General features: G+C 44.4%; 1 pseudogene; it reads right to left on the reverse strand.

The window, feature by feature from the left end:
- Positions 1-5491: 5491 nt before the first annotated feature.
- LOC100999227 lies at positions 5492-24987 on the reverse strand (annotated as a pseudogene).
- Between the last annotated feature and the right edge of the window lie 2819 nt (positions 24988-27806).

Raw genomic sequence — 27806 nt, forward strand, 5'->3', positions numbered from 1 at the left:
TACCAGGTGTCAGTGAGACCTGGAACCAAACCTCCACATGGCCTTTTGGCTGCAAAGAGAATGGTGAGATGGCACCGAGAGCAGTGGGAGTTCTTTTTGGAAACCAGCATGAAATCTTGAAAATCTCCACCAAAAAATGAAAGTTATAGGAATTACCCAAATGGAAATTAAAGAATTAAAAATAAAGATGTGAAATAAAACTTTACTGGATAAAGCAATAGTAAAGAAGAGAAAGAGAAAGATAGAATCAGTACACTTGAGGACAAATCAGTAGGACTTACTACAGTTCTATTCTGAGTAAGAGAACAAAAATAGATACAAAATGAAACAACAGAGGAGACACCCTTAGGGACTGTCAGGCAACATCATAATGTTAAGGTCTATAACATCATCAGAGACCAAGAAAGAGAGTGGAAAGAAATAGTGGCGCTGGAAAAAGAGTCAATAAATTGATATCTGAAAACATCTTAAGTTTGACAAAGACACAAACCTAGAGAATGAAGTAGCTGAGTAAATACTAAATAAGATAAACCTAAAAGAACTCATATTAAAACATATCACATAAAAATTTCTGAAAACAGAAGACAAATAAAAATTCTTGAAAGCCTACCCCCCAAAAACTATATGGACTTATGAAAATAAAATTCAAATGGCAACAGAGTTCTCATCTGAAACAGTGTAGGACACAAGGATGTGTCCCAACATGTATGTCCTGAAAGAAAAAAACTGTCAAGTGCAAACTCTGTGTCCAGCAAAGATAACATTAAAAAAGAAAGGAGAAATAAAGGCATCCTTATGTGAAGGAAAACTGACACAATTTGTGTTTTACCAAAACTCCTCTTAAAAAGCTGAAAAGTAAGTCCTTTAAACTGAAACCAAATGATATCTGAAAACTGCTTGGAACTTCAGAAAGAGAAAGAAAAGAATAAGAGAATGGGAAAATGTAAATGGATGCCATAGGTTATTCATCATCTCAGAAGTTTTTAAAATCATATTTGATGTTTACACTAAAATTATAACACTGCCTGTTGTAGCATCCAGTATATTGGATGTGTTACTCAGTCTGTTCTATTTTTAAAAGCAAGGAGACTAAAAGGACTTAAATGGAAGTAAAGTTTCTACACTTCATTTAAAGTGGTAAAACATCAATGCCAGTTGACTTTGGCATCAGTTACACATGTATAACAATAATAAGGTAAAGATAGTAAGAAAATTATATAGAGATGTACTAAAAACAGTATAAATAAATCATTATGTAATCCTAAAACTACTTCAATAACTCACAATAAGGTTAGGAAGGAGAACAGAGGAAACAAAAAGAGAATGAACAAGCAGAAAATAAATTATAGAGTAGAACACCTAGGCCTTGACATATATATTACAGTTATCTTAAATATAAATTGTGTACATGTGTCAATTAAAACACAGGAAATATCAACCTGGACAAAGAAACATGATTCAAAAAAAATGCTACATACACGGTCTCCTAATTGATGCAGAAAGAGCATTTTGCTGTAATATACACAGTTTTGGTGGATAAAACTGTGAAGCCTAGACATACTACAAATTTCCCCTGAACTTCTTGTCAAGACTATTTATCAAAAACAAACAGCTATGTCATGCTTTTTTTGAGACTGAGTCTCCCTATTGCCCAGGCTGGGAGTGGCCGGATCTCAGCTCACTGCAAGCCCGGCCCTGGTTCACGCCCATTCTCCTGCCTCAGCCTCCCCGTAGCTGGGACTACAGGAACCACCGCCCACCTCACCGCTAGTTTTTTGTATATTTTAGTAGAGACGAGTTTCACCCGTGATGGCCGGTGATGGTCTCGACTCCCCAATTCCCGACCCCCTCGGCCTCCCCAAAATTCTTGGGATTACAGGTTTGTCAACGCCCGCCTGTCAGCTTTAAATGATGAAAGAATGAATGGTTTCCCCTCAAGGTGGAAACAAGGCAGAGACGTCTGCTCAAACAATGCTGTCTACGGTATACCAAAAGTTCTTAAGCAGCAAAATTGGGCAAAACGCTAAGTACACCCGATAGGAAAAAAAAAGAAAGAAGGAAAGTGGCATCTATTGCATATTACACGTATTGTCTTTGTAAAGTCTCAGCGAAACTAAAAATATTCTTGTAGAAATAATAATACTTAGCAAGTTCACAGGATAAATGATCCATCCTCCAAAATTCCTCATATTTCTATGAACTAACAATGAATGTGTGGAAACTGAAAATACCTTTACAATTGCTCTAAAGAAAATACTTAGGCAAAAATCTGACAAGACATGCAGAATCAAGATGGCAAAAATGACAAAATGTGCATGAAAGAATTGAGAGAAGAATCAAATAAATTCAAACGTACATTATTAATGGTTTGGAAGACTCAAGATAGCAAAGATGTCAACTCTCTTCAAATTGATGGGTAGACTTAACGACAGTCATATAAAAACCCCAGCTACATATTTTTTTATGCATATAGATAAACCTATTTTAGGTTTATATGAAAAGGCACATGATATTGGAGAGATGGAGACATAAGTCAGCAGAACAGAAAAAAGAACTCAGAAATTGACACAAGTAAATATACCCAACTCATTTTTGACAATGGTAAAAAAGCAATTGAAGGAGAAAGAATAGTCTTTTTAACAAATGTTACTGGAGAAAACAAACATTTATAGGCTCAAAATCTCAGTGTAAACTTCGTACTTTATACACTAACTTGAAATGGTTTGCAAACTTAAATATAAAAGGTTGTACTGTAAACCTTTTAGGAAAATAGTTCTAAAAAAATTATTGGGATCTAGGGCTAAATAAAAGTATTTTGTTCTTACTATATGTAATTCTTAAATGTTTCTTTTCAGTAAAGATCAGTGTGCCTGTAAATAATTCTAAAAAGAAAAATATTTAATGTGCTTTTCCAGGTTAATAGACAAATCAAATAGACTCACTTTCTTTATGAACTCATAGTGTATCACTGATCTAGCCATTATTGTTGTCCTGAGAGGAAAATTCTCTTTACACTCATCACATTTTTGGAACATTTAGAGTGGAACCAGAGGGCCTTAGGTGAGGTGAACGTGCTGCCAGTGGAGGTGAGCAGGGAGGAAATTTCCAAACCCAAGCAGTGGCAGAAATTGCTGGAGAGAGAATAGTTACACGTCCAGAGATCACTTCAGGGAAAACGCTGTGCAGAATAACAGAAAAGAGCAGTGTATTCCAGCCAACAATAGAATGGGTGAGAATAATCCAATGATGTTACAACACACACACGTATATACACACGCACATGCATATACAGACCTGTGCACATATACACACACAGATATGTATAATATGTGTGTATTTATAACTGAAGTTAAACCATTAAGCAATAAATGTGCAGTTCTATTTTTCTACCCTCTCTTTTCTAACATCCTTCAAACAGATGATGTTTTGTAAGATTTTCAATTATTTTCAATAATTTTAAAAAATCACAAACAGAACAAATATGCAGGCTGAATTATTTATCAATCCCCTATTTTACATGTGTTGTAAATAAGCAATGTATTGTATAGAGATTTCAGCATCTTAGATGTTAAAGTAAACATATAGCTGCTCCTCATTTTTACAAGAGTGGATTTACAGTATTTGTGTGCAAGTATTTGTATATTTGTATACACAGCATTTGCATATTTAAATCACTTCTTAAAAAATAACATCTTTAGTAATCGTTCTTAAAACTAAATTTGTGGCACATTAGAAAGAATGTTTTTAAGCAAAATTGCTTTTTAGTTTGTATTCTCTAAACATCAGAATTTTACTTTGAAGGATTTCAAAACTTACAAGGATATTCATATTTGGTCTCTAAAATAAATAACTTAGATGGAAAAATTTGAATTTGAAAATTTCTTTTTACCACGAAATTTGAAGTTTTAATGCCATTTTATTTTTACAGATTTTCTTTGAAACATGATATTGGCTAATGCGTTGCTGACCTTTCTTATGAAAATATGATTTTAGTGATGCAACTATATGAGGTAGAGGAGGCATTGATTCCTGTGCCTAATAACTAAGGAGATTTATGAAATAATTTAACAAGGGCCACAGTCAGTACCGATGTGTAATCGGGCACGCCCCTCCCTCACTGGGCCCAGAAGCGTTCAGGGTTCTAGGAGAAACATGTGCAGGTGTGCAGAGGCTGTCACAAGGGAAGAAGGGCCAGGGAGGGAAACCCAGCACAGGGGGCCTGGCCTTATAGGGGAGTCGGAGAAGGTTTTCTGAGGAAGCTTTGTCCAAGCCAAGATCCTTCCTATTCCGTGTGCTCCAGCACAAGGCCTGCAGGAGGAGCCCCGTGAGCAAGGCCGACCTAGACCAGCCGGGTGGATTCCCTTGGCAGTGAGGGGGAGCATGGCCTGAGGAACTGAGGGCGGTCTCAGAAGGACGGCATCAGAGGAACTCTCACCGTTTCTATCAAGAACGTTACAGTTTGATATCAGCATGGGGGTTGTGACTGGGTGATCCTGGGAAGGGTCTGTCAGCGGGTCAGGGGCTTGCTCGAAATTGGATGCTGTCTGATAGAGGAGGCTTTTCTATTGTTTGGTATCTCAAGGAATCTTATCTAGAAGAGGGCAGAGGCCGCCAGGAGAAAACCGCTGCTGGTAATGAGGTAGATGCCGCTCATTTTCACCAAGTGAGTGCAGTGCTAGGGATTTTATGGTGTGGCAAAGTGACCTTGATATATTTTGTTTGTGCCGGTCTCTGTTAGACTCACTGTGGGTGTCTCCATGGGGATCTCTGTGTTGCTTTTGAAGAGTCTCTGTGTGAGTCTCTCTCGGGGATTTCGGGGGGGGGGTCCTTCTAGGGGGTCTTTGTGGGGGGATCTCAGTCAGATTCTCTGTTGGGGTCTCTGGGGATCACTGCGGGGAATCTCTGAAATATTGATGAATGTGTGGTCTCTGTGGGAATCTTTGAGTGTTGGGGTCTACTGGGGGTCCCTGTGGAGTTCCTCTGCTGCAGGTCCCAGGATCCTGGGTCCCATAGATGTTAGGCCCACACTGGAGTTGCCCAGGTCACCACCCCAGACAGGACTTGGCTCCAGCAGTAGTTGGGACACCCAAAGTGACACCAGGGCATGTTCAAAACAGGTCCCCAACTTGGGTCCTACCAGGCCTGGGTACAGGCCTGTCCCCTTGTCCTCAGCCTCCACAACCCCTGCAGGTGCAGAGGTCTCCTGGGGCAGAAGGCCCCTGGGCAGATCCCTCTGAGGAATTGGCTCCTGCCTGCCCTGCCCTTGCTCCTGCCTTCCCTGGGGATGGCCAGGAAGGACCCAGCACCAGGACGGAGGGAGCACAGGACTGGGCCATGTGGGGACTGTCCCTGCCAACCATGTGACCAGATTCTCTGAGCCCCAATGTGTCCCCTGCAAGCACATGGGCCTGGAACCATAGATGTGCTGTGTGACCCAGGCCAACCCTTGCCTTCTGGGTTCCCCTCCCCTGGGAGTGGCACTGACCACTTTTGCTTGTAATGGTCACCAGACTGCGAGGACCCTGGTTACAGCTGCAGGCAGCTTTTGGATCCTGCATTTGCAATCTTAGGCTCGCCTTCCCTGATTCTTTTCCCACCTCCCACCCTGAACTGAAGGTCCTCTCCTGTGGTTCCTGACCACAGAGTCCTACCAGAGGAGCAGGCAGCAGCCCTGGGTGCCTCCTGAAACGGACACCCCACACCAGTGGGCTGGGAGACTGCTCTGCGGAGTGAGGCCGGGGATGGCAGACATGAACCCAGGGGTGTTATCAAGGCTGAAGGAAGTGTTGGCAGGGCCCAAGTCCATCCCAGAACTCAGCATGCAGGAAAGGGTCTGGGGAGGGTGTCATCTCTTCCCCACCAGGAGATCCTGGAAAGAGCAGTCCTGCCTCTGACCCAGGGCCAGCACAGGACACCCCCACATTCCCAGACTACTGTGGGGCAGGGAGGTTTCTGGGATCCATCACTCCTGGAGCCTACCACCCCCTCAGTCCGTGAGGCCCCTGCAGACCCAGCTCCTACAGCAGCACAGAAGTCACCTTAGTGAGAATGGGGGTTGCAGTGAGCCAGAGCCCGGGTGGAATCTCCAAAGGATTTGCTATCCTTACACGTCCTGAAGGCTCTGAGTCATGATCCAGTTTGGAAACCAGACACAGTGTGGGGACAGGGAGAACATGGGGTCTTCCAGGTCCCTGTCAGCCTCCTCCTGGCCCAGTCATTCTGGGAGCCACACTCAGGAGGAGCTGACACTGAGCCCTTTCCTGTGCCCTAGCATGGCACAGACAGAAGCTACCACCTCTGCAGGGAAAGCAGGTACATTGGGAACTTCTCCGTGGAAGTCAGGAACACATGGGAACTGTGATGATCCATGCAGGACAGGTTTGTTATGTAGGTGTCCAGTGTTATTTGAGTAGAACCCCCTGACTCTCCCAGGAGAGGTGTGAGAAGCCTGAGCTGGTTCAGGAAGCAAGACACCTCTGTGTAGATCTCAGTTCCTGTGGCTGTGGATGGGGCCACTGGAGGTGCTTGCCACTCGTGGCCTGTGGTGGTGGGGACCAGCTGGGGACACAGGCTCCCTGGGAGGTGGGAGCCCAACTGCTGTCTCTGTCTCTGATGCCCTTGTTTTTGACAGGACAGTTGTGGCCCTTGGGGGTGCCTTTGGGGCTGCAGGCCAGGGCTCTCATCTCTCTGCTGTGTTCCTGGTGGTAGTGACTCCTGTGGCAGCAGGAAGGCACATTCTTCTGGGCTTGGAGGTCGCCTTTGTGGCAACTGATCTCTGAGGGACCACGCCCCTGCTGAATCCCCAATTTGTCCACCAGGATTTGACCCACAACTCTGATGATGGCCTGGGCTTCATTAGCCATGCTATCCATAAACAACCTTGCTGGATCGGACTCCTAGCTCTGGACAGCATCTGCCCTGGGCTTGCCTTTCTGAAGTACATCTTCCTGCCCTGCACCTCTTTTCCTGGGGTGTAGACTGTTGGGGGAAGTCAAGGACCCTGAACGGAGGGACCGGCTGAAACCATGGCCAAAGAACATAAGTTGTGAAGATTTCATGGACATTTATTAGTTCCCTAAATTAATACTTTTATAATTTCTTAAGTGTATCTTTACTGCAATCTCTGAACATAAATTGTGAAGATTTCATGGACATTGATCACTTCCCCAGACAATACTCTTGTAATTTCCTATGCCTGTCTTTACTTCAATCTCTTAATCCTGTCATCTTCATAAACTGAGGATGTATGTTGCCTCAGGACCCTGTGGTGACTGTGTTATCTGCACAAATTGTTTGTAAAGCCTGTGTGTTTGAACAATATGAAATCTGGGCACCTTGAAAAGAACAGGATAACAGCAATTTTCAGGGAACAAGGGAGATAACCATAAAGTCTGACTGCCTGTGGGACCAGGTAGAACGGAGTCATATTTCTCTTCTTTCAGAAAGCACATAGGAGAAATATCGCTGATTTCTTTTCTCAGCAAGGAATAACCCTGGGAAAATGAATGCATTCCCAGGGGAAGTTCTCTAAAATGACCGCTCTGGGAGCGTCTATCTTATGCAGTTGTAGATAAGGGATGAAATACACCCTGGTCTCCTGCAGCACCCCCAGGCTTGCTAGGATTAGGAAATACCAGCCTAGAAAATTCTGGTCAGACCAGTTATCTGCTCTCAAACGCTGTTTCCTGTTAAGATGTTTAACAATGACAATGCATACACAGTGGGACATGAAACCTCCTGAGCAATTCTAATTTTGCCCTGGCCTTGTGATCTTGCTCTGCCCCCATTTGCCTTGTGATATTTTATTGCCTTTTGAAGCATATGATCTCTGTGACCCACACCCTATTCATACACTCCCTCCCCTTTGAAATGCATAATACAAACTTGCTGGTTTTGTAGCTCGGGGGGATCACGGAACCTGCCAACATGTGATGTCACCCCCAGACACCTAGCTGTAAAATTTCTCTCTTTTGGACTCTTTCTTTTTATTTCTCAGACCAGCCAACACGTAGGGAAAATAGAAAAGAGCCTATGTTGAAATATTGGGAGCTGGTTCCACTGATAGTAGACCCTGTGAATGGTGATTGATCTTTCTCCAGAAGTTGCACTCTGGTGGTGCCTGTCCCTTCTCTAGCTGAGGCTTGTCATATTTCCTTTATTGTTTGTCTCCTATTTCCCTGGCATGGGCAGGGTGGCTCCTCCAACTGGCTTCGGAGGTCCTGGGTCCCTTGCACCTATGTCCCTGCTCCCCTGGTCTGGGCCTCCTGCAGGCCTCGCCCTTGTTCACAGAGCCCAGCATCTTCTGACTCTTCTGTGGGGCCTTCACTTTTGGGCTCACAGGCTCCTGCTGCCCCAGTCTGTCCCCTCCCTTCCACAGGAGGGCACATGGCCCCTGGAAAGCTGTCGTGTTCCTCCTACTGAACACAGTCTGGGAGGTGGACAGTGGGGCATTAGTGGGTGGCCAGTCTATGGCTGGGAGCATATCCACTTTGTGGCCTGGAAGGCACAGGTCTGTGGGGCCCTCCTGGAGGAGGATGCTGGAGACATGGCCTGGCACCTGCTCCTCTGAGTCCACCTGCACTGTGAGCGCAATCTCATTGACTGCCTGTGCTTTCAGACACAGCTGCCCTGGATCCTGAGCAACACAGATTGTAGACACTGAGGTCTACAGACACCAGTTTACACTATAGTGTAGACACTAGTGGTCCCCACAGCCCCTGTGCTCCTCAGGTCCACCTGAACACTTCCTGAACTTGCCCTCACACTGGCTCCCAAGGTGGCTTCCCAAGCAGGGGGTTTCTCCTCCTCAGCCTCCAGTGCTTCCAGGGTGTCTTTGGCCCTTGCCCACTGGGACCCTATGCAGAACTCTTGCAGGGCTCTGTTATGACAGGAGTTTCCTGGGGACATGCTCTCAATCTCAAGCCATGCCTCATTCCCAGCCATTTCTGAACCCCTCAAGGTTGGATTTCCCAGACCCCAGGACAGTCCTGCTCTGCCAGGTTCTGCCTACAAGGCTGCACATGGGGGACTGAGAAGACGCCCTGTCCTCCTGTCCAGTCGGAGAGGCCTCTAATTGCTCATGGGTGTCAGCTGACTGGGACCATCTTGGAGCCCTCTGGCCTTCCTCCTGCTCAGGTGGTGGGGCAGGGACAGGGCAACTCACAGTGGGGCTGACTTGCCCGTTGTTCTGTTGTCTCCTGGACCATTCTGGGGAGGTTTTTCCAATAAAATGGCAAACTTGGCTACAGATTCAACCCGAGATTCCCAGGAGGCCCAGAGGGGAAATGTGGAGTGTGGGAGGGGTGGGGGCTGAGCCTTACCTGACTGGACATTTATGGGCTATAGGGACTGGAGGTCTGGACCCCACCTGTGCCTCACACGGAACCTGAAAAGATGTGCTTCCAGCATCTGCCGGGTGCAGGGATGAAGGAAGGAAAGCTCCTGGGAGGTGTTCACGTGGGCTTTCCCACCCCTCCAGGATGCCAGCTTCCCCAGTTTCCTGTGGGTGTCAGACTTGGGAACAGCACGTTTGGCCATGAACCAGGAGCAATACACAGACACGGGGATCCAGCCCTCCTTGATCTCCCCCACATTCCTGTCCAGATGGACCTGCAGCTTGTTTTCCAAATGCTTCCTGTCTGGGTCCCTGGGTGTGGAACTTACTGATTGGTACTTCCAGGGCTTCCTGAAGTCACCGTCTGCCTCCTCCTTGTCTTTCTCCAGAACCTTCACTGAATTCCTTCCTGTGCCTTGATCCTGGCTTGGTTGTGCCTCTAGTTTGGACCCTAAGCACCTCTTCCCAGAGAACCTTCCAGAGCTCCTGAGCCCTGTCTTCTGCATATCCTTCCTGCCCTTTCCTGCAAATTCAGAAGCCTGGGAGGGCAAGAGGACCCCCTGTGTGTCTTCAGCCTGACTCTGGGGCCTCCCTGGGAATTCCCCCTCAGGTTGCAGAGGTCTCCAGATGGAATCTGCTGGGAGGGCCACGGGACTGCTCCTGGCACATGGCACTACTTCCTTGCCACCGGTGCTCTGGGATCTCAGTGCTGGAGGCAACCCCAGAAAGAATGGAAGGCTGGACTTGTGGGCTGGCTCAGGACGGCCTGAGAACTTTTTAGGAGAAAGGAAAAAGCCCTCTTCCACTTTGGTCACTTCTGCAAGGGTCATTCAAGATACTCCATTCCACTGGGGATGACAGACTGTGCCCTCTCATTGGATGTAGGGCAAGATGCCCCACAGAACCTGATCTGGGGTGGAAAAGAGCACGGTAGGCTTGGGACAGGGGGTGAGCAGTGGGACTGCTTCTGGATCCCAGCCAGAGGTGGGGGCTGGGACTGGGGCCAGGTTGAAGTGAACGGTTGGAGCTGAGCCATGTGTGGGGCTGGGACTGTGCCTGGGAAAGCTGTGAGGATGCCTCAACCTCAGGTTCACCTTGAAGAGAAGTGGAGGCTTTATCCAATGGTACAGAGTACACATTCTGTGAGGAAGGGTTCCTAGAAATCCAGGCCGTGACCACCAGTGACTCCCTATTGAAAGAGGGGAGAAGAGGTCTCAGAAGAGCTGGCTGCATTTCCACTGTAAGTGGTCCCCCATGGACGTGGCATCAGAGACCTGCTGAGGACCGGGCAGCTGCTGTGGTTGGGTTGTCACATTCCAGAAGGGATTTAGAGTCATGATGTCCCACTCCTTCCCCAGTGATGTCATCTGCAGGTAGTCTGCCTGCTCCCTTTCTTTCTCCTGCCACATCTTCATCACTGCTCTCTTGGTGATGAGAGTTTCCAGCAGCTTCTGCATGTCGGGGTGGATGAATGTGCAGGGACCTACCTCCATCTGCCTGGGTGTGGGGTCTCCCCAGAAGGAAGCCTTCTAGGGGGTGGTCAGGAAGATACGGTTGCTGGGACTTGCCATGTGAGCAGGTGGAGAGGCCCCAGGTGGTGGCAGCCTCCCTCCAGCAGGAGAGGTCCCAGATGGGATCACTAGAGCACACAAAGCCGGAGATCACCCTGGTTGGAGAAGGCAGCCCCTGGTTGTGGAAAAGGCAGCTCTGGGGGACGGGGCATATTGTGGAGCCACACTGAAATCCAGCCAGGCCGGAGCTAGGTGGAGGTGGAGAGGAGGCCATGGGAACAGGGGGCTGTGGTGAAGGAGGAAAAAGCACATGTGGCTGAGGTGCAGGGTGTTTAGGGGTAACGAGGGCTCTGGTGACCTGGAGGTACTCAGGCTTGAGTGTGGTCAATAAGGCTCTAAGGTGGTCATTGCGCCTGGTGACAGGGTGGAGGCCAGAGTAGCTGGGAGAGCCCTTGGGGACAAGCTGGTGGGAGATGGACATTGCATGCATTTCCCATGCAGTTGGTGGGCCTTAACAGGCGCTGGTTGGTACATGTCACCCAGGGGGTCTCCAGCTAAGGGTAGGTGAGAGCCACCCTCCCCAGTGAGCTTTCTCAGGTGGCTGCAGTAGACATGAGGCACAAGCTGCAGCTAGGGGTGGGTGGGGCTGGGAGATCGGGAAGGCTGGGCACCTAGTGCCCACAGCTCCTCCACCTCCCCCACTGCTGAATTCACAAAGTTCTGTCTATGTCAGCCTCAGAGCTTCAGTCAATTCCTGTTCCCTTTCCAGGACCTCCCCCTCCCAGGTCACCACCAGGCCCTATGGTTGCATCAGAGGCCCTGGTATAAAGGAGGACATGGAGAGAAGGGGGAGTCTCCTCATCTTTCCAGAGGGTTGGTCAGGCCCCCAGTCTCCCCCGGCTCCCTCAGGAGGATTCTGCAAGCTGGAAGTCAGGAGACAGGGTTATGGTGGGGAGGGCAGTGCCAGCAAACTTCACAGGAGGCTGAGGGGCTGTCTCTTTAGGGGACACCACGGGGAACTAGACCCTGAAACCCATGCATCTGTGTCCAAGGCCACATGGCCCCAATGGTGACAGCAAGGTGTGCACTGTGCAGAACTTTTGTCATTTGCAAAAAGTGCTTCCATGTACACCCCCTCATGGGTGTCACAAGCATCTAGTGGGGAGAGTGGACAGGGGTGGTCTCTAAGAAGAGTCAGCCATGGCCGAGAAGAACAGCTGTCCGCATGGACCTGGAGCCTCCCTGACCTCCCCCCATATCCTGGCAGGTCTTGGTGCCTTCCCCACAGCGCCCCCTTATGGCAATACCGGTTCCCGGGCCCATGGCTTCATTCCCACAGATAATCTGAGGAGGCCCCGGGTTCTGATTTCTCTCCCAGGAGCTTCCTCTCAGGCCTCTGCAAATGACTTCCTCAGGGACAGGCGATGCTCAGTCACCTCTGGGGAGTCCTGGGAGCAGTAGAGCCTCACCTTTCAGAGCTAGGATCTTCTTCCTGCTCCTGGGCCTCCCAATCTCTTCCTTTGATGGCAAGAGGCATGCAAGAGTGAGCGGCTGGGACCAGTTCTCAGTCTCCTCTCCCCAGGCCAGCTGCACACACGCAGTGCTCATGAGTAACACGGCTTTCTGCCTCTAGCTCAGGGAGCTCTGTGTGCGTTTCTTTTACTCATGTTTCATTGATGAAATGTTTTCTGTTTTCCTTCTTAGGGAAATGCAAGTGGGGGTTTTCTGTGTGACTCACCCTGGATATCCCCAGTCCCTGCTCCTCTGCTGAAGGCAGACCCAGGCTCAGGCCTACAGGTGCCTCCGAGCTGCCAGTAGGATTCTGCTTCGAAGGAGGCCAGACATGAATCCAGGCTCTGGCGGGAGGCTCTCAGGGTCTCAGCACAGCTCCCAGATCACCCCACATAGAAGCGTCTGGGCCCCCAGGTACCAGCCTCGGAAAGAGGCTGATGAGCCAGAGCTGGGGCCTGTCCTCCCACAGAGACCTCACCGCTTTCCTGATCTGGTCCTCGCGGCTCAGACCAGTGTCGGCTTTTGCCCTGATGCCTCCTGCACATGTCACAGATCGTCTGGGAGCTGGGGATGGAATCCCTCCCATTTCCCACTCCCCACCTCCCCTGCCTGCCCTTCTGCCCCTTCCCTAGAGGCATGATGAGATTTCCCATCGTAGAAGGGTCTCTCGTTGCTTAGGAAAAGTGGGAATGAGGGGAGGAAAAGAAGAGAGAGTCTTTCTCTGTGGGGCTGGGCTGCGGGCTCCTTACCTTCCTGCTGCTCCTCTTCCTTCCAAGCGGAAGGTAGGAGAGTAATAGGAAGAGAAACCCCAGCTCCACACTCAGGTGAGGATGAAATCCACAATCCAGGGATTGGAGCTAGGGCCCAGCCATGGTGACCAGGCTCTTCAGAGGAAAGAGCATTTTTCCATCTGCAAGCAATGCCTTCAAGCAACTGAGACCTGGGTTGCCACTCTTAGACTATGACTGGGGCCCAGGCCTGCATCACAGAGCTGAGGACCTCCTCCTCACCAAGGGCTCCTGACGGCAGGGTAGTGCGCGGGAGGAGGAGGTTGAAGCACAGCCCCGCCCTCAGGTCCCAGTTCCAGTCCCTCCACCCTCCTGGGTCCCCCAGATCTTTTCTTCCCTCTCCAGTTGCTCACCCTGTCAGAGACAGCCCTGGGTGCATTTTCTATTCTGTTTCCTGGAACACAGATGTGACCTGGTTTTGTGGAGATCTGGCTCAGTCCCTCAATTTCCCATGTCTTTAAGATCTAGACTTCTCCCTGGAGTTTCTGTTATTTCTCCAGTTTCTTGCTCTCAGGATCTCATTTGTTTGCAGTTCTAGCTTTCCCCCTTAATATGTTCTTACCCTGCATCAACTCAGACATAGAACTTACATTATTTGCATTTATTGATCATTGTGAATTTTGATTACAATTTTCGTAGTTTTTTAAATGTTTAACATTTATTTTTGTGGGCACGCAGTTGGTGTATATTTTAATGGAGTACATGAGATACTTTCATACAGGCATGCAGGGTGTAATCATCGCAGCATGCTAAATGAGGTGTCCATCACCTCCAGCCGTTTTCCTTTGTGTTACAAACCATCTAATTATCCTCTTCATTTTTTAAATGTACAATTGCATTATTATTGACTATAGGCATTCTATTGCTGTCAAATACTGTAAATATTCAATTTTATTCATTCTTTCTAATTACTTTTTTTATCCATTAACCATCCCCACCTCTCTGCCACTGCACCTTCCCAGCCTCTAGCAACCATCCTTCTACTCTGTATCTCCATGAGTTTGACTGTTTAATTTTTAGCTCTCACAAATAAGAGAGAACGTGTGATGTTTGTTTGTCTTTCTTTGCCTAATTTCACTTAATGACCTCCAGTTCCATCCATGCTATTGCAAATGATAGGCTCTCATTGCTTTTATATGGCTGAAGAGTACTCCACTGCATATATATACCACCTTTTCTTTATCCTGTTGTCTGTTGACGAACACTCACTAGGTTGATTCAAAATCTTGGCTATTGTGAACAGTGCTAGAAGGAACATGGGAGTGCATGTATCCCTTCAATCTACTGATTTCCTTTCTTCCGGGTATGCACCCAGCAGTGGATCATATGGTAGCTCTAGTTTTAGTTTTTGAGGAACCTCCTAACTGTTCTCCATAGAAGCTGTACTGACTCACATTTCCACCAACAGTGTATGAGGGTTCCCTTTACATCCTCGCCAGCATTTGTTATTGTCTTTTAGAGAAAAAGCCATTTTAACTGGGGTGAAATGAGATCTCATTGTAGTTTTGATTGTCTTTCTCTGATATCAGTGATGTTGAGCACCTTTTCATACACCTGTTTGCCATTCATATGTCTTCTTTTGAGAAATGTCTGTTCAGATGTTTTATGTATCTTTTTAAAATTATTTTATTTTAACTTCTGGGGTACATGTGCAGGATGTGTAGGTTTGTTACGTAGGTAAATGTGTGCCATGGTGGTTTGCTGTACCCATCAACCCATCATGTAAGTATTAAGCCTGGTATGCATTCGCTATTTTTCCTCATGATCTCTCCTGCTTCTGACAGGCCCTAGAGTGTGTTGTATCCCTGCCTGTGTGCATGCGTTCCCTTTGGTCGGCTCCCACTTATAAGTGAGAACATGTGGTGTTTGGTTTTCTGTTCCTATGTTAGTTTGCTGAGGATAATGGCTTCCAGCTTCATCCATGTCCCTGCAAAGGACATAATCTCATTCTTTTTTGTGGCCACATAGTGTTCCATGATTTATATGCACTACATTTTCTTTATCCAGTCTATCAATGATGACATTTGGGTTGATTCCATGTCTTTGCTACTGTGAATAGTGCTGCAATGAATATATAGGTGCATTCATCTTTATAAAATAACAATTTATATTTCTTTGGGTATATACCCAGTAATGGGATTGCTGGGTCAAATGGTATTTCCGATTCTAAATCTTTGAGGAATCGCCACAGTGTCTTCTACGATGGCTGAACTAACTTACATTCCTGCCAACAGTGTAAAAGCGTTTCTGTTTCTTCTCAAACTCACCAGCATCAGTTGTTTCTTGACTTTTTAATAATTGCCATTCTGATGGGCGTGTGATGGTATCTCATTTTGGTTTTGATTTCCATTTCTCTAACGATCCGTGTTGGGACAAGCCCACCAAAATCCAGCATAAACTGGCCCCAAGACTGGTCATAAATGAAATCTCTGCAGCACTGTGACATGTTCATAAAGGCCCTAACGCCCAAGCTGGAAGGTTGTGGGTTTATAGGAATGAGGGCAAGGAAAACCTGGCCCACCCAGGGCGGCAAACCACTTAAAGGCATTCTTAAGCCAAAACAATAGCAGGAGCGATCTGTGTCTTAAGGACGTCTTCCTGCTGCAGTTAACTAGCCTAACCTATTCCTTTAATTCAGCCCATCCCTTCGTTTCCCATAAGGGATACTTTAATTAATTTAATATCTATAGAAACAATGCTAATGACTGGTTTGCTGTTATTAAGTATGTGGGTAAATCTCTGTTCGGGGCTCTCAGCTCTAAAGGCTGTGAGACCCGATTTCCCACTTCACACCTCTGTATTTCTGTGTGTGTGTCTTGACTTCCTCTAGTGCCGCTGGGTTAGGGTCTCCCCAACCTAGCTGGTCTCAGCAAATGGTGTCCATCATGCAGGCTCAAATCCAGGTTGAAGTAGCTCACTGTGACAAAGCTGCCCTCACTTTTATCTCTTTGCAAATCAAAGAAGGGAGTCATGTTGGGAGCAAGCCCCCCAAAATACAGCCATAACTGGCCCCAAGACTGGCCACAAAGTCTCTGCAGCACTGTGACATGTTCATGATGGCCCTAAAGCCCAAGCTGCAAGGTTGTGGGTTTACAGGAATGAACTGAAGGAACACCTGGTCTGCCCAGGGCGGCAAACCACTTAAAGGCATTCTTAAGCCAAAAACAATAGCATGAGTGATCTGTGTCTTAAAGATGTGTTCCTGCTGCAGTTAACTAGCCCAACTTATTCCTTTAATTTGGCCCATCCCTTCGTTTCCCATAAGGGATGCTTTTAGTTAATTTAATATCTATAGAAACAATGCTAATGACTGGTTTGCTGTTAATAAATATGTGGGTAAATCTGTTCAGGGCTCTCAGCTCTGAAGGCTGTGAGACCCCTGATTTCCCACTTCACACCTCTATATTTCTGTGTGTGTGTCTTTAATTCCTCTCGCACCACTGGGTTAAGGTCTCCCCAACTGAGCTGGTCTTGGCAATCAGTGATGTTGAGCTTTTTTCCATATGTTTGTTGGCCGCATCTATATCTTCTTTTGAGAAGTGTTTGTTCATGTCTTTTGCCCACTTTTTAATGGGTTTGTTTTCTTCTTGTAAACTTCCTTAAATTCCCTGTAGATTCTGGATATTGGACTTTGTCAGATAGATAGATTGCAAAAATTTTCTCCCATTCTATGAGTTATCTGTTCATTATGATGATAGTTTCTTTTGCTGTGCAGAATCTTTTTAGTCTAATTAGATCCCATTTGTCAATTTTTGCTTTTGTTACAATTGCTTTTGGCAATTTCAACATAAAATATTTGGCCATGCCTATGACCTGAATGGTATTGCCTAGATTTTTTTCTAGGGTTTTTATAGTTTTGTCTTTTACACTTAAGACTTTAATTTATCTGGAGTTAGTTTCTGTATAGGGTGTAAGGAAAAGATCCAGTTTCAATGTTCTGTGTCTACGCTAGTCAGTTTTCACAACACCATTTATTAAATAGGAAGTTCTTTCCCCATTGCTTGTTTTTGTCAGGTTTGTCTTCTTGCCTAGAGATTACACATTGAAATACCATTTGGAGATCATCCCCCTCACACACATTGTGGATCAAAGGTAACAGGGGCCAAAAGGAGAAAATTTGAGCCTTGCTAGCTCAATTGTTAAGGAACGGCGCATCTGCCTCTATTTTGTTACATGTATTTTACATTGGCTGGGAAGGAAAATATTAATGTGATTCCCCATGCAGCCTGTTGGGCAGCATCTTGCAAAATTGAGAAGCTTTGCTTATGGTTCCACCAAACAGAAAAGGATGACTTTATTTAGTAATGGGGCTTGGCACCCATATCTATGATACAGTGAACGGGGACATCAAAGCTGCTCTGTTCTTCTGAAAGCTGCAGAGAAAGGGAACCCAGAAACCTGGTTTGCTGGCAAAAAAAAAGGTCAAGAAATTCTTACCAACCAAGTTTCTCATCTTTTTTTTCTCTGTCTCTCTCCCTCCTTCTCCCACTGTTTGTGTGTGTGTGTATATATGTGTGTGAGTGCAAATGTAAACATGATTGTTTGTCTCCTCTCCAAAGGTTTAATAGAAAAAAAGGAATTGTGAGACTAGTCTTAGGCTGTAGCAAATCTGGAGCAATTTTTGTTAAGAATTTATCTTTCCATTTTGTTCTTTAATGCAGAGAGAGGTATCACAGGAGAGAAGATGGGCTTAGGACCACTGTAAGCCTGCTTTTCAAGCCAGCTTGGCAGCTGGTCATTTACAAAGTTGCTGGGGGTCCCTGAGACTAGTGCCATATGAAGTTTCTCTCTTTTTGTTTTATATACTTGAGAGCTTAACCTTGTGACCATGTGAGAAAGAAACCTTGATACTTTCTCTTGGTCTCTGCCATCCAGCAGACAGGAATTTGGGGGTTCATTTACAGCCCTAAACATTATCGTGGTTAGTTAAAAGCCTTTGCAAGCTTGAAACTGACTCCTGTAGGCTCTTTCTGGGAAGAGCAACAGAACCTGCTGAATGCTGTAGCTCAGTAACCAAGGCTTTGGTCTTTGGACAGTGGCTGCCCCCAGGTTCAATTCATGGCTTTGGGATTGATTCCTTTCTGGTTTGTTATTTGTGTAACTTTGCCATTTTTTGAGGGTTCCCCACCCCATGGATAGCTTCTGATTTCCTGTCTTGAATTTTCTTTTCTCTGAACTATCACGGGGAAATTCTAAACTTTTTTTAAAAAAACTGTTTACCATCTCTTTGAAACACTTCATGAGTTCATGGTTAAGTTATAACCTTAGTTAATACGTATTAATTTCATGTGAGAGGTTATCTGGTATGGAATTCAAAAGTCAGAAATGTTGGCTATGCTCACCAGAGCCTGGTAATGAGAGATTTTAAAATATTTTTAACAAAAGAACTCTATAATTAAAAGTGGTTTAATTAAAAATAGATATCCAGAGTTGGATGGGGTAACGCTGGATATCTATTTTCATGCCTGTAATGCCAGTAGTTCAGGAGGCCAAAGCAGGACGATTTCTTGAGCTCAGGAGTTTGAGACAAGCCTGGAAAACAAAGTCAGACCACATTACAAAAATAAATAAATAAATAAATAAATAAATAAAGTATCCAAACTGTATCTGTTTATAAGACCTTTATCTTTTCCTCTTCTTCATTCATGTCTTTCTGGAAAAAGGTGTTTTCTTCTGAATTGTTTTCCTCCATTTTTCTTCTTGCCACTCTTGAGGCTCACATGAGAGAACCTAGATAAATCCTAACAGCCTGAGACTCATAGGGAAAAACAGAGGAGGTGCCACAGACCCCATTCTGAGAAAAACCTGTTTTTCTCATGGAACCTCAGGAACTGATCTCCTTCGAAATCTAAGTCTTGGTTTAATTTTCAATTTTATATTTTGTTACCTGATTTTTTTGGGGGGTATATCAGAAATTCCTTCACATTATGAGAGAGCTTTTAGCCATAGTTTGTAATAAGCAGATGAGAAATACACTATAAGGGACTGTTAATGGCAATTAGGAGGAATACTTGGCTCCTTGCATGTTTGGATCAGAGAAGCATACTCTTGACCACCTAGAAGGTATGGAAACATCTCTAACCCCACTGAGAGACGAGAATCCATGGGGGATGGGCTGAATAAAAAATGTGCTGATTGGTGTTGGATTTTTTTTTTACCCAGAATTGCAGAAGCACTGCAATGCTTCCTCTGTAGTATTTCCCCTATAGAAGTCCATGATTCCATATAAAATGGCACCCTTAATTTTGGGGATCTGATTTTGCCTTCCAGCTATGCCTGCTTATTAGGGCCTAGAAACTGCATGCTTTCCAAGCCCTGCTTCTCAAAGGGCCCTAGCTCGATTCCAGTAATCCCATTAGGTAACTTAAGAAATGGCAAATGAAAAATCTTACAACAACTGGATTTTCTGTCTGTCTTTGTATTTATATGTGATATGTGTGTGATGTTTACATAAAAGAGTTCTAATTAATTGGTTTAAAGAAAAGTAAGAACAGACTTGATCTGCACTTCTGTCCTGTGTCTGTCCTAAGCTCCACACCTAGTACATAATTAAAATGGCCTACTAACCAGGTTTTCCACCAAAATGCAGAGTTGCACAGAGTTAACAGTGTAACATGTATTTGAGGCTACTGAAGAAACAGTTCCACATGCAAGGCATGTAAGAAAAGTAAAATGTACTTTTTGTAAAAGATTGTAAGAAGACATGGGAATATGGATTTCTTGCCCAAGTTTAGAGGGTTAAAGTATTGCTTTAAAGGAATCTGAAAAAATCTAAAAAGGTTTAAACAAGTTAGTATGGAAAGTTTATAAAAGAATTAATTTTAAAGAGATTTTTGTGTGTAAACATATTGGCTAAAGTTAAAGGGGTATTAGTCAATGTTTCCATAAGTTGAACATAGAGGCCAAAAAGCATAACAGAGTTTCTTAAGAGCATGGTTCTGCTCCATAGCCAAGAACAAACTAAATTGTAAAAGGGTTATAAAAAGTTTATAGAAACATTAACTTACAGTTAAACTAATTAACACTATGGAATGGGTATAAATTTTAATAAAAACTAACTTTAGCATTAAAGATACAATAATGCAAACATGAACTGACTTTCTCTTTGATAAAGATTCTTAAGTAATACTGAAGAGCAATAAGAAAAAATTTTGTTTGCCTTTCAAGGGAGGAGAGAGAGAAAAGAGACCAATTCAACAGGCTTCAAGCTGTCTTCACTGGGTCTTGTAGTTTGAGAAAATGAGTCTCTTTTCTATCAGACTAAAGGTTTTTTCCTTTTTAAAACTTTGTGAGTTATCATTTTGGATAAACAAATGACTTATGGTTACCTAGGGTTCTATTTTGTGATATCCAGTGTTTTAAACCTTTGATATTTGACAAACCTGCCAAGATCAAATTCAAAGATAAAAAAATAGGTCCCCACCACGATTTAAGACATAGTCTGCTTATTTAATATTAAAATCATGCAAATATAAAATGGTGCTTAGCTTTCTTTGGGCTATATTCATATAAATACATTATTAGCATGCATTTCAAAATTGTATAAGATTCCTATAATTTTGATATGCCTTAGCACACATTTGACAAGAAAATTTGACCTCTGGCTTTTGTGTTTAACATAACAATTATAATGTTCTTGTCAATTGTGTTTGACTTTGGCTGTCCTAAAATGTCTTCTCATCCACAGACAATTGTTGTCTTGTTCTGATACTCTTTAGAAGATGGTTTTATAATCAGTAATAAAACTTGGACAGGTGCTCTTGAATGCAAGTTTCTGATAGCTTTGGAGATTGCAACATTAGAATAAAGGAAAAAACCTTCAGGACTCTCATGGAGAGCTGAAATGTTCATGAATATTAAGCAGAACAGGGGCTTACTGAATGGGATGAACTAATAGAAAACTGAACTAATCTTTTCCTTTGCTTTTTTCTGGCTTGAAACGTGTCTGATCCTTTTTGTTTTTCAGAGGCCAAGAAACTTTTCTTTTTGAGAGCTGCCACGGCTTTTAACAGCTGAATAAAATATATTCCTGTGAACAAATTGAGACATTTGTTTCTCTCTGCACAATTTGTCAGAATCTAGGCTATTTGCAAATTAATTCTTAAATTATTAGGCTCCATAATTATTTGCATAAGTGCAATAAGAATGTTTCTTTTGCAGCAGGACTGGTGGAGAAACTGTTTATTTTGCCAAGTTTTTGACACAGAATGGCATTAACGTTTAAGGAATCAATTTGACTTCTAGAGCCAATAAAGAAACCCCTAAGAGAAAACTGGCCTCCTTACTTTGTCTGGTCCCTGTACAGGGTTCCTAACCTATGGTATATGAGAATATCCTTTTCCAACAGGCACAGGAATCTTAAAATTAACCTGGCATCTCAGGAAAGGAATGCTTCCCCACCCTCATAGGCATTTGAGAGTACAAACCATAGCACAGGATGAGCTTTAAAAGTCTTATCTAAGGCTCTTTATGCAAGGTTCCATAAAGCCAATTTAAAGAACATGTGAAAATGATTATTCTTGCTGTGCTCTATGCAGATGAAAATCATACCAAATTGTAACAATAAAATAAAGTTTATTTCACAAACAAATTGGTCCTATCAGGATTTGTTTTTAATAAAAATAAGAACTGAAGAAAGAAAAAATTATGTTTCAAAAACTATAGTATACGTGTTATTAGTTGTTTTGGCGTTTGAAGTTTTTCTGCACCATTTTAAACTAAAGAAACCTAAATTTTTGGGAGGCTACAAGTGCCCAAACTAATGCTTTTAAATCTTTACTTTTAAAACTGTGAATTGCACTCCTTGTCCTAGAACTCAGTATTTTATCTTATTGTACACTGTTTTCTTAAATGTTTGTGCCAAGAGCTTGTGAATGGAATATGAATTACTTGTCATGAGAAAACTACTTGGAACCTCATTGTACTGCAGGTACGCACTCAAACAGCTCAGATAGCTGCAAAGCAGTTCTGCTTCTCTCACCTTGGGGTCAACACCTACCCACCAGAAGCCCCTGTCATGGGAGGAATCCCAGAGCAATTGGAGGCCAGCACTGCATCTTCATACACCTTGGGAATGGAGTTGCTATAAGAGCCCTAAGGAGGGATTAGAAATAGCCTTTACATAGAAATTATAACTGAAATTATGACAGTGAAAGATCAGACCTAACACGACTCCATCTTGCTTCTAACCTTTAAACTGTCCTTGTTCGTTTCCTGGGCACGGACTAAACCCAGCAACAGGAGGGTTGCAGACCCTACACTCAATAGATCAGGTGACACCACCTGGGGTGTGTGGCTCAATCCAGTTCTGAGATCCTGCAGGAACAGGGCAACAAAGGAAACCTCACTTTGACCCCCCTGTGATTCCATCTCCAACTTGATCAATCAGCACTTCCCACTTCCCCTAGCCCCTACCCGTCCAAATTGTCTTTAAAACTTAGGCTGGGTGTGGTGAAATCACACCTGTAATTCCAGCACTGGGAGGGCGAGGCAGGCCGGATCTGAGGAGTCAGGATTTCGAGAGCAGCCTGGCCAACATAGTGAAACACCATCTCTACTAAAAATACAAAAAAATAGCCAGGCGTGGCGGCACTTCTGTAATCAAGCTGGGGCTGAGGCAGAGAATCCACCTTGAACCCAGGAGAGCCAGAGTTGCAGTGAGCTAAAGATCATGCACCATTGCCTCCTGCCAAGTGACAGTGTGAGACTCCATATCAAAACAAACAAACAAACAGAACTTGGATCCCCAAATGCTCAGGAAGTCGGATTTGAATAATAAACTCTGGTCTTCTGCAAAAATAAAGTAAAAATACAGGTACGTTAATTCTAATAAAGTCTATTGTTACGAAGGATTTTTGAGTTTCTATAACAGAAGGACAATATTATAAGACAGAAACTTCAAAAATCACTTCATTGCAACTCTGAGTCCCTAAGGGAAAGAGACAAAAAAGTGGAAAAATCAAATGCTTTTTTAATGGCACAGAGGTCATTGTTTTCTTCTATAATTACAACAGCAAAATCTAGATATCTGTATATATATTTATATATAATGTATATAAAAACACATATATACGTGTTTTACAGTTTAGATAGCATGTCATTTTCCATTTTATAAAAATTTTATATAGAATACATATACATGAAATGCGAATTGGAAAATATTAAGCATTAATAAAGAAAATGATGAGTAACTCCTACTGGAATAACTTACAATTATTGTTTCTATATTTATCAACAGCTCTAGAACTTTCACATGGACATATATAGAAATTACTTACTTCTTAGAATTCCATTTGATTTCTCATTTAGTTGTGATTTGTTTGTTTCTTGTTTTGAGGCTGGAGTTTGGCTCTGTCACACCCAGGCTGGAGATGCAGTGATCGTCTCGGCTTTCCTGTATCCTCCCTCCCCGTTCCAAGCAATTCTCCCTACCTCAGCCTCCCTGACCAACTGAGATGAGCCCCCCACTCCTGGCGCCTGGCTAAATTTTGTATTTTGTATTTTAGTAGAGGCGGGTTTTTTTACCATATTAGCCAGGCTTTAATTATTCCGTTTGAAAACAAGGTTTCAGCGGAAGGGAGACCTACTTTGTGCTGTGTCACGGTGCCTTCTGGTGGCTAAGTAGCTTTCTTACACAGTAACCCCAAATAATAACTACTGTATTAAAGATATTTTTAAAAATCGTGATAACCATTAAAACGACTAGAAATATATAACTCATAAGCAAATTCACAACACTATGTTGTGAATTTTTATTCATATGTTTACATTTACATGTTTATCATTTGGACCACTGGAGAAAGAGCGATTCTTAGAACAGGCGTAAAATACATTAACACTACCAAAAGCTGTTGAGCTAAAGGGAAAAAAAAGACAAAAAAGCCTCATAATGTTTTAAGAAAGTTTACAAATTTTTGTTGGGCCACATTCAAAGCTGTCCTGGGCTACATGCAGTCTAGGGGCTGTTGGTTGGACATGAAGGGGATTCTTAGAGAGATTGCACTGCACTGAATGCTCACAGTTTGTTTAAATGGCAGTTGAAATTCCAGTTATCACTGTGCCTTCAAAATTTTATGTGCGGCTGCTAGCACCTCGCATGGAAACTCTACATGAACACCAGGAACACATGGTGATCAGTGACCAAGCTTTTCCCTTCCTTCCAGAATCTGCAGCGACCTGTCCTTAGCATGCTGGCTGGTTCCCTCTTCCGGGTACCACCCTGTGTAGTGGTCTTGCTTCTTAGATTCCCAGTAATAAACCCACTCGGAAATTTACAAAAATAAACAACTGGGCGAGCAGCTGGCAAGAAAGTGTAGGAAAGAAAGGAAGAGTGTCAGCCTCGGAAGTACCATTCAGATCTCAGGGAAAGGGCACTATGGCGCTGCCTCTGGGGGTGCTGACATTGCAGTGGTCAGGAGGCGGTAGCTAGGGGCCAACAAGCCTGGCTTTTGATATGTTTTTATAAAGAAATAAAACGCTTGGATTCTCAATGCGTCTAATATTTTTAAATTACAATATACGAAGTATCAGCTTTCCTGAGTTTTATTTTCATGCGTTCTTATGAAGACAATATGCAATGGTACGAGACATGTTAATGTGCGAACCAAAAAATTCAAAGGTTGCAGAACACATGATTTTCTCCACTGATTATTAAGATCACTTTATAGTTTTGGCTTGCATGGTCATTCTTATAGTCACCGATACTATGCAAAGTGAGGACTGTGTTGATATAAGGAAATCTTTGTTGGATAGAAGCACACTAGGGGTTTCAAAAAGAGATACGGGAAGAAGTCATGTCCCCAAAGTCCTCTATTTGGTACTGAGAAGCTACTCACTTCGGCATGAGGAGGGGGTGACAGGCTTTCCAGAGGGAGGGGGCATTATCTGAGGAGTGTTCAGGTGAAAGATGTGCTGAGCAGGGCAAGAGACAGGTGAACTGGTTTAGGAGAGAAAACAAAACTTTGAAATATATTTAAGAATATAAAATACTGATAGTTTTGACCTAAAAGGAGCAAAACTAGAAAGATCCAATGCCCAACTCGATGTGGCAGGAGCTGAGAGGGCGGGAGGGTGGGTTAGGCTGACATCATCCTACAGGGAGCAGGGGGATGGGAGTGATGTGGAAGCCACCCCAAGTAGTCCAGCACCTGGCCCTGGGGTGACCAGGTGAGGGAATATTGGCCTGCAGGATAAGAGCCACATAAAGAAGGTAGTTGAGCAGGGAGCCTATAGGAGCTGTTAATTTGCTTGTGAAAGGCATGTCTATCACCTCTAAGAATTGGCTGGCCCTGGAAGGAGCAGTCTGTACCCAGCCAGAGAGGTCCCAGAACCCAGAGCACCAATAACACAGAAATAAATAAAAACATGGGTAATGCACTTGTCTGTAGTGAAGTCACTGGTGGGTGGAAGCCATAGGCAAATGGTTTCCATTTGTGATAACGGAATTTCCATAAGAGAAAATGCACCACCACACAGGGATTTGGAACATAAATGATAAGCGTGGAAACATTTTGCAGAGAACACAATTGTAAGCTATCGAGAGACTTGCAGATCACAAGTATTGCTACCTTAATGGACATCCATTCTCCCTCCAGGTGGTCTAGACTTTATCCCCACTAGAGGCAAGAACATCATGAAGACATCGACCTCCACCTCTGGAAGCCAGTACTGAGCTCTGGCTTGCCCTTCCTCTTCCATTGAAGAGCCAGCAGGGACAGCAGACTGTGTGAGCTCAGGGTTGTCACTGCAAGGCGGCCGCTACATGACTTACACAAAGACTTTTTCAGGTTTCACTTTTCTTTTTCTCTCACGAGAAATCAGTTAGGTTTTTGCTTCTTATCAATGCACATCTTTAAATACGTAGTATCCCTCACGGCCTTGGCTATCATTATGCTCAGAAATAGCTTTGTACCAAGAGGACCTGTGTACGTCTACATGTCAACTTTGCCTTGCAATTGATCAGTTATGTGTTTTCTCCAGTTAATCCCCATCCATTTCTGTGTCTACATTTGGACATACAGAACTTGAAACCCCCTACAGAAGCCATTGTAAAGCAAGGTGGTTCCTAAACAAATCACCTGAAACCTTCTCATTTTCTGTTGTTCTGGAAGGAGTGAGGAGGACAGGAAGGTGACAGAGTGGGGAGGAAGAAATGGAGTTGAGTGAGACCTGAACAATCTTACTGCTCCTACATCCACATCCACATGTCTGAAACCCTGGGCCCTGGGCCAGGCGAAGGCATCCCTTGACTGCACTCTTCCTTGGCTCTTGAGCCAAAGCAGCAGGGCCCCACAGAGGCAGCACAGCCTGTCTATGCACAACCCTCGTGAGTATGTGGGCTCACGTTTGTAGTTTTGCAGAGGATTAATGTCAACTATTGTCCACTGACTTATTAACAACTTATTTCTCCTTTGCATTGAAAAAAAAGTCAGAGAATTGACAACATAGATTACAGTAGCCAAAGAACAAAACACCAAGGTATAGAAAAAAAGTAGTCTTATTGTTTGGCTGCATTCCCACTAGTGCTGTTGAGACTCTGGGAGCACCCAAGCGAGTCTCTGAAAAGGGGGTGAGGAAGCCGAAAGCAAGCTGCATTTGAATGCTTGGCTCTAACCTGCTCTGGGTTTTCCCAATGAATCTTTTGTTATGAAGTTTCTGGTCATTTACTGCAACAGAGAGAACAACAGACCACTGAATTTTCCTCCTGGCCCTGTCGTCCACACATGGGCGACCTTAGGTATATTACTCATACTCAAGATGTCTTTCACCTTTCAAGGTCAGCACCTTCCTCCAGAAACCTACTCCTCTGTGCTCTGTTTCTGGCCTCAGTGAGTGAGGACAGTCACCCAGCCATCACACTAGGAACCCAGCGGCCACCTGTAACTTCATCTTCCTTGCAGTCAGAGGGTCACTAAGTCTCACTGTTCTTCTTTAAAGCCCTCCCCATTTCTGCCCTGAATTACTGCAGCTACCTCCCTGCTCTGCCATCCATCTGGGCATTACTGCCAGGGTAACCTCCGTATGTGAGTGCTCCTGATGTTGGTTCTCCAAAAGCACTGTGGTGACTCCTGTCTCCTTCGGGGTGAGATCCGGGTCATGAAGCAGCAGCTTCAGCACCCAGTCCATTTGTTGGGTCTCAGGTCCCCAGTTTTCCCTGGACTCTCCTTCCTCACCAATCCACTGCACACTTCACTCTAACCATACAAAACACAGTTTTCAGAAAAAGCCACACTGCTTCATGCCTCCAATCAGGGTCTCTCAATCTCTGCATTATTTATGCTCAAGAGAGCTATGCTGTAGAGGCTTGGCCCAGTAATTGTAGGATGTTAGCAGCAGACCTGGCTTCTACCCATCACGTGCCAATAGCACACCCACCCCCCAGTTTTGATAACCGAAACACCTTCGGACATTATCAATGCCCCTGAAAAATCATCCCCAGTTGAAAGCAGCTGCTCTTGTTTTGCTTTTTACAAATGCTGGTCCTTTTACCTGGAATAACATTCCCTTCATACTGAACTCCTACCCAGTCATCTCTTCAAAACTTCAACCCAGTCGTCTTCAAAGCTTCAAAACTCAACCTAGTCATTTATTCTTCTCTGGCAACCTCCTTGTTCAGGCACAGGCAGAGCTAAGCCTTATTTTCCTTGTGAAGTCAGCATTCCT

The sequence above is a fragment of the Papio anubis genome, unplaced genomic scaffold (assembly GCF_008728515.1).
Source record: "Papio anubis isolate 15944 unplaced genomic scaffold, Panubis1.0 scaffold505, whole genome shotgun sequence".
Classification (NCBI taxonomy): Eukaryota; Metazoa; Chordata; class Mammalia; order Primates; family Cercopithecidae; genus Papio; species Papio anubis.